The following is a 6572-nucleotide window of genomic DNA, read 5'->3' as shown; positions in this document are numbered from 1 at the left end:
GTCTTTGAGAATGGTCCTTCAGGCTCCACCCCCTATTCAGACATCCCTACCTGCTGCCCATGGTTCTGTGGCTCTGTGGCCCCGCCTTCCTCCTAGGCTCCCAGAGGCATTCTCCTCCCCCGCCAAGCCCACCCCCCCCCCTTGCTACTCCCTGTCTGTGCAGCTGCCCTTGGGAGCTCCCTCCAGCCCCCACTCAGCCCCCTCTCTTAGCTCAGTCTCAGATGCTTTTGCAGCTGGAGGGATAGTGGGGGATGCAGAGATCACCTCGATGGAGTTGTCATGGCCACAAAGGCAAGCCTGCATCCTTCCAGTGCCTAACCCCCACCGCCAGTAGGTGTTCAGTAAGCATGGGCAGAATTTAACTGGACTGAGGTGCCCAGCCCCTTCAGCCCCTGGGGCTCCCAGTACTCCAGCCAGTACTGCCGGCTTTCGGTTTCCTGTGTCTGTTAAAAGGCACCTGGCGAAAACAGCATCCACAGGGAAGCATGGGAGCAGACAATCCCATCGACCCTAACCCCTGCTGCCAGCGCAGTCACAGGTGCCCAGGGCATTCCAGGTCTTGCTGGTCCTTGTCCAGCCCTCTCTTCACCTGCCAGGCCTGGCCCTGACCCGCTGAGGACAGCCGTGCTGGGGTTCATGGAAAGCCACGCCTGGGAAGCTTCCCCACCTCCAAACCCGTGCTCTTTCGGGCAGCGTCAGTGCTGGAGGGTGCCCCACAGCGGGAGCGGGAGTGCGTGGGGGGTATTCCTAACTGCTTAGTGTGGTGTGCCAGGCCTGCCCTCGCCCAGCCTCACCTGGCAAAGCCCCACGCCCACCGCTTAATGTAACACCGTGCTCACTACACACAGCCCCTCCGGCTCAGGGATCTCCTCCTCGTAGCCCTGCACGCTGGCCCTCTTCCCAGCTCACAGCCTCCCGCCATCTTTCCCGGACTTAGTGGACCTGCTTCCTGAGAGCCCCAGGTTCGCTCTCATCCCCCGTCCCCAGAACGTAGCCTCATCACACTGCCTTGACCTCTGTGAACGCCCGTTCTGCCACCAGCCTGTCCACAGGGCAACACCAGGCCCCTGGGGTCGAGCAGAGCTGCGGCACATAGTACTTCAATAGACGTTTCTAGAATGAACTAATGAATGAATGAATGGTGGGTCCAAGGACAGGCTCTGATCCTACAGACAGGGTCCTCAGGTGACCCCCGGGGAATTACGCTAAGCCTCTCCTCCCCGATCTCGCGTTTCCCAGACAACTGGGCTTCAGTTTCAGTTTCCTTTCTCCTTCTGGGATCGCAGAAAGGGAAGTCTCGAGAGCGGGAGGGGTTGCGAGGCCGGAGGAGGAGCGGCAGCGCCGGGAGCAGGAGGAAAGAGCGCAGGGGGAGGCGGAGGGGCGGCACTGGGAGGAGGAAGAGGGGCGGCGCGGGTGGAGGCCCTCTGGCCGGGGCTCCTCGCGGAGGTCCAGCGCTGCCAGGAAGGCGTCCGGCGGGGAGGGGGTGGGGCCGGCGGCGGGGCGGGGCCAGCGGGGCGGGGCCAGCGGGGGCGGGGCCGGCGGAGGAAGGAGCGGAGGCGGAGGAGGGAGCTGCACTGGCAGGAAGAGAGGCGGCGCCGGTGGAAACTGGCCGGCGCTGGTCTCGGAGGTCCAGCGCTTTCTCGACGCGGTTTTGCCGGGAAGGGGGTGGGGGCGGGGATGGAGAGGGGGTGGTGCTCGCGGGACGTCTGACGCCGTCTGGGCCCAAGGGCAGAGCGGCGCGCCCCTGCGCAGTGTCACTTCTGTGCTGCCCGGAGCGCGAGTCCGGAGTATGGTGCCCTTGCCCCAGTTTGTTTTCTTCTCCGCAGACCCGTGCCATAGCTTCGTGCTTCTCAAAGGAGGGCCAGCAGCAGTGGCTTCACCTGGAAGCTTGTAAGGACTGCGGGGTCTAGGGCCACCCCCAAACCACTGATTCAATCTGCATTTTAAGGGGATTCTCCAGGCACTTTGTGAAAGCCTATTTTTCAGATAAGGGAGGCAGTAGCCCTGTGACCCGGCTTCCCAGGACCTTTCCCAAAGGGTGCAATCTGTTCTTTCCACCAAATCTTAAATTCTAACCCAGGCTGCTTCATTTCTCCTCTGCCTGCAACTGGGCTCAGTGTTTCAGACTATGGAAAGTGGGGTGCTTGCTTGGGCAGCCCATATTTAGTGTAGGAAGTGGAGAGACCCCCACACAATATCTCTATTAAAAATGCCATCCGTTGGCTGTGAAGCATTCATGCAATATTAAGCCTGTCAGATACTGGGCCAATTTCTTTACACGCATGAACTCTGATAGAGCAAGAATCAGTCAAATATAAAGTGAAGGCTCAGAGAAGTGGAGTCCTTTGCCCCAAATCACACAGCTAGTGAGAAATGGAGACTCCTTTCCATGTTTTCACGAGCCATCCTGTTCTCTGTGTTGGCTTTGCAAGCACCGGCCAGTCATCACCCATTGCTCCAAAAAACATTTCTAAAGCGTCTGCCGTGTTCCAGGTACCATGATAGGAACAGACGTCTGCGCTGAAGAGGCGTTTCCACACTGCCTGTCATCACACTCACCTGAGCAGCTTTAAGAAAAATCCAATCAATTCTACTTACAAAATGCCATCCTGATCCTGATAATGCTGGAGACCTTTCATTTGGACTGTCATGTTGTGGCAACGTACCAGCATGTGATGTGGCAAAGAACTGATGTCTTTGGCCACGGCCACCAAGGGCCTGAGGCCTGTCCACAGACAGGTGAGTGAGCTTGGAGGCTGGGTCAGTTTCCCACCACTGCTGTAACAAATTGTCACAACTCAGTGGCTTAAACAACAGACACTTACTCTCTTACAGTTTTGAGGCCAGAAGTCCAAGGTCAGTTTCCCACGGGCTGAAGTCACGGTGTTGACAGGGCCATGCTCCCTCTAGAAACTCTGGACAGAATGCTTCTCCTTGCCTCGTCCAGCCTCGAGAGCTGCTTTCCTTGCTTGCCTTGGCTCCTGGCCCCTTCCTCCTTCTCCAAAGCCAGCCGGGTGCATCTTCCGATCTGCTCCTTCTTTGCATTGACTTCTCTGTAGCCAGCTCTTGCTCCCCTCCCTCTCGTGAGGACACCGGTGATGGCATCTAGGGCCCACGTGGAAAATCCGGCGTCATCTCCCCATCTCGAGGTCTTTAGCTTCCTCAGACCCATAGAGACCTTTTCTCCATTTAAAGTAGCTGCCGCCTGGGGCGCCCGGGTGTCTCAGTCAGTTGAGCGTCCAACTCTTGATTTCAGCTCAGGTCGTGATCTCAGAGTCATGAGATCGAGCCCCACGTTGGGCTCCGCGCTTAGTGTGGTGTCTGCTTGAGATTCTCTCTCGCTCTTCCTCTGCCCCTGGCGCTTGAGCTGCCGAGCCAGCCAGGAGCCTGACCTGGGGCTCGATCCCAGGACCTGGAGATCATGACCTGAGCTGAAGGCAGACACCTAACTATCCGAGCCACCCAGGCACCCTAAAAATCTTTTAAAAAATAAAGTACCCGCCAGCTGAGGAAGAAGGGCAAAACTTGGAGAAAGCAAGGGCCTTAATTTGGGGTCTCAGAATTGCAATTCTGGGAGCACATTTTCCAGAGTAACCAAAAGTGTCCCGCTCAGGTAGGGAAAGCAGGGGGGGTTATGAGAAAGTCAAGGAAGGCAATCACGTGATTTAGATAGGGAAGAAAAGAAACCTGTGAATTCAGTGCTAACCAGTTGAGCCACTTTTGATTACCAGCTAATCAATTCTTTTCTTGGTGCCATGAAACTTCCTGGAACGCATTCGCTAACTCTTCGCCCTCCGGCAAGTTCGTATCAGCAGCTCTGTGGTCCAATGCCAGTCGTTCTGTTGGATTTCACGAGCAACAGCTTTACAACAATTATGGATTCTGACCCAGTTCAAAGCTCATTAGTTAGAGAGTGAAATGGAGCCTCAGCATGGAGTCTCTCATGTGCAGAGATCGTATACAATTCTGCTCACATTCACAGGCACCACGGATTAGAGCCTGGCTACTTGGGGGGGCCATTCTTCAGGCCATCACAGCAGTGGATCCTTCCCCACTGAGCCTGAGGCTAAGGTGCCTGGGCCGCAGTGGCCCGGCTGCATGGCACACCCCCAGGGAGCCTGAGGCACCTGCCATGGAGCTCAGGAATCCCTGATCCCAAGAAACTGAGATAGGACATTTCGGGGACAAAACTTGGGATTATTTGTTACATAAGGATAGATTACCAACAGGCCATGTCACTGCGCTGGCAAGAGGGGCATCGTAGGGTCTCACGGGGTAGAAACAAGACGGGAAATCCAAATTTGTTTATCCCCCTTGTTGATACCTTTTCCTGACTACCCTTCGGTCTCATCGCTGTACCGTTGATTGAAGGGAACACACCTCCCTCCCCACTGCCACCCCACGAGAGCCCCAGCCGCCCCTGAGCAGTATCAGGGTTGCGGAAACACGGGGGCATGGCTCCGTGCCCTGGCGGCCCCTCTTCGGCGAGGGCAGCAGATCTCACCGGCAAGGGGCAGAGGAGGAGGGAAGGTCCTACAGGGTAAGGGAAGCTGTGAGAGACCCGAGGTACTCACACAGCGGCCACCTGCCCAGGAAACCAACCTGTTCTCTGCAGTCACCAGCCCGGGGAGCCAGCCCGCTTAAGTCAGACGGTAGGAAGCCCGACTGCTCTCTACCAACAATCCAGAAAGTGAAACAATAATCTCCATAACCATTAGCCCCAAGTGACCAGGGTTTGCTTAACGACTAACAGATTCCCTAATTTTTTGTCCCTATTCCTGATTTCAGACCAACCAGAGAAAGCCGAATATAGACCCCTAACCAGTCACGTGGGATGTCTGCTTCTAGTTATCCGCCCACGGCCTCCCCGGGCCACAGCCCCATCCAGATGCACCTGGGGACACCTGGAGCCTCCCTGTTTCCCACTTCAAGCCTTCCCACTCCTCTCCCTGCCTGGGAGGCCCTGCCAAGACCTCGGTGATAGCGGCTGACCTGCTTGCAACGATCTGACTGCATAGCTTTGCTCGTTCCCATTTGGGGGGGGTCTTCCTTCTGCCCTTGTTAGCAATGAACCCCAGCCCCACAGTAGCCCTGGAGGAGGAAACCGTCGTGCGCCTGCGTGTGTGCCTGTGTGTACATGTGTGTGAATGAGTGAGTGACCTGGGCATAAGGAAGAGTGGGGAACACGTCTGTTTCTTTACTCCCGTGTTTTGTTCAAGGAGTGTTCCCGGTGGATGTAGGGATGGGTGTGGCAACATCCAAATCCTGTCTCCCTTTCCTTCTGTCCCCTCCTTTCCCAGCCTGCCTTGCAGTTAGGCGTGGCTCGAGGCCTGAGACCTGCCCTCGAACGTGGGAGGAAGTGAGCTACACCGTTGCCGAGCTTGCTCCCAGAAAACCTCCCTGCAAATCCTCTACACCCTCTCTCCTCACCTGCAGAGGGTCTGGGGGGTTGCTGCAAGGCCCCAGCGATGGTGGGGCCCCAGGGACTGTGTGGCTTCCCAGGGACCGTGTGGCTCAGCACCCTGCCAGTCGGCTGTGGCCGTGGGTGCTGTGAGCGGGGAGCAGCCTCGGGTTGTGTTCGGCTGTGGAGATGTGGGGGTGCCGAGGCGGCCATCTGCTTACTCTGGTGGGAACGCGGCCCACGCTCAGCCCCACGCTGGACCTGCTGGGATGCCAGGTGCGGGGCGCCCCACTGCGGACCCCCGAAGCTACGTGCCAGTGCTACGCCCCAGAGCCTGGGAACATGGCCTCATTTGCAAGTGGCATCTCTGCAGGCGTAGTTAAGTCACAGAACCCAAGATGAGGTCGTCCTGGCCCAAACCGACGACTGGTGTCTACAGAAGAGAAAGGAGGGCAACGTGGGCCTGAGACGCACAGGGAAGGCCGTGGAAGACCGGGCAGAGATGGGGCAGACGCAGCCGCCAGGACCCCGCGCCCAGGTCGGCTGTAGCCACCGGCGGCTGGGGGAGCGGCCTGGACACCTTCTCCATCCGCTCCAGAAGGCTCCAGCCCTGCCCCTGCCTTGGCTCCAGACCTCTAGCCTCCAGAGGGAGAGAACAGACTTCTATGTGAAGCTGTCCCGTGTGTGGTACTTTGCGCGGCAGCCCCAGGACGCGGGGACATCAGGCCCGAGCGTGTTCTCTAGGTGCTGGCACCCGGCCTGGGGGTCGGTCCCCAGGTGGCAGATGAGCAGCTTTGGCCGAGGCTGTGTGTGTGTGTGTGTGTGTGTGTGTGTGCACATATGTGTGAAATGGGGAAGCTTTGAATATGCAATTAATGGAACAAATATTAAATATCAGACTATTTTCCCCAGACTTTATTTTCACAACAGCAATTATAATTTAAAGGTTAAGAAGACAACAAACATGGGAACAGGGCCAGCGGGTCTTCTCAGCACTGCTACTCTGTGTGTGTGTGGCCCACCTCATCAAACGAGGGGAAAGTCCAAATTACAAAAGAAAAAAGAAAAGTGAAGGACACCAAAAGTAAAACCAATATTTTCTCTTTCATATGCTCTTTTCATATCTGTTAGCTTCAATATTGTGAGGGTTCTTTAAAACCAGGGACAACCT

General features: G+C 56.9%; 1 long non-coding RNA gene across 1 annotated transcript; it reads left to right on the top strand.

Moving 5' to 3' along the window:
- Positions 1-1537: 1537 nt before the first annotated feature.
- Positions 1538-6469, top strand: LOC113256832 (uncharacterized). Its single transcript, XR_006411023.2, has 3 exons — positions 1538-1890; positions 2494-2739; positions 4789-6469. It is a non-coding gene; the product is annotated as an uncharacterized LOC113256832 (long non-coding RNA).
- Positions 6470-6572: the final 103 nt, after the last annotated feature.

The sequence above is a fragment of the Ursus arctos genome, unplaced genomic scaffold (genome assembly GCF_023065955.2).
Source record: "Ursus arctos isolate Adak ecotype North America unplaced genomic scaffold, UrsArc2.0 scaffold_4, whole genome shotgun sequence".
Taxonomy (NCBI): Eukaryota; Metazoa; Chordata; class Mammalia; order Carnivora; family Ursidae; genus Ursus; species Ursus arctos.
The sequence above is the reverse complement of the archived record's forward strand: the minus strand, read 5'-3'. Positions and strand labels throughout refer to the sequence as shown.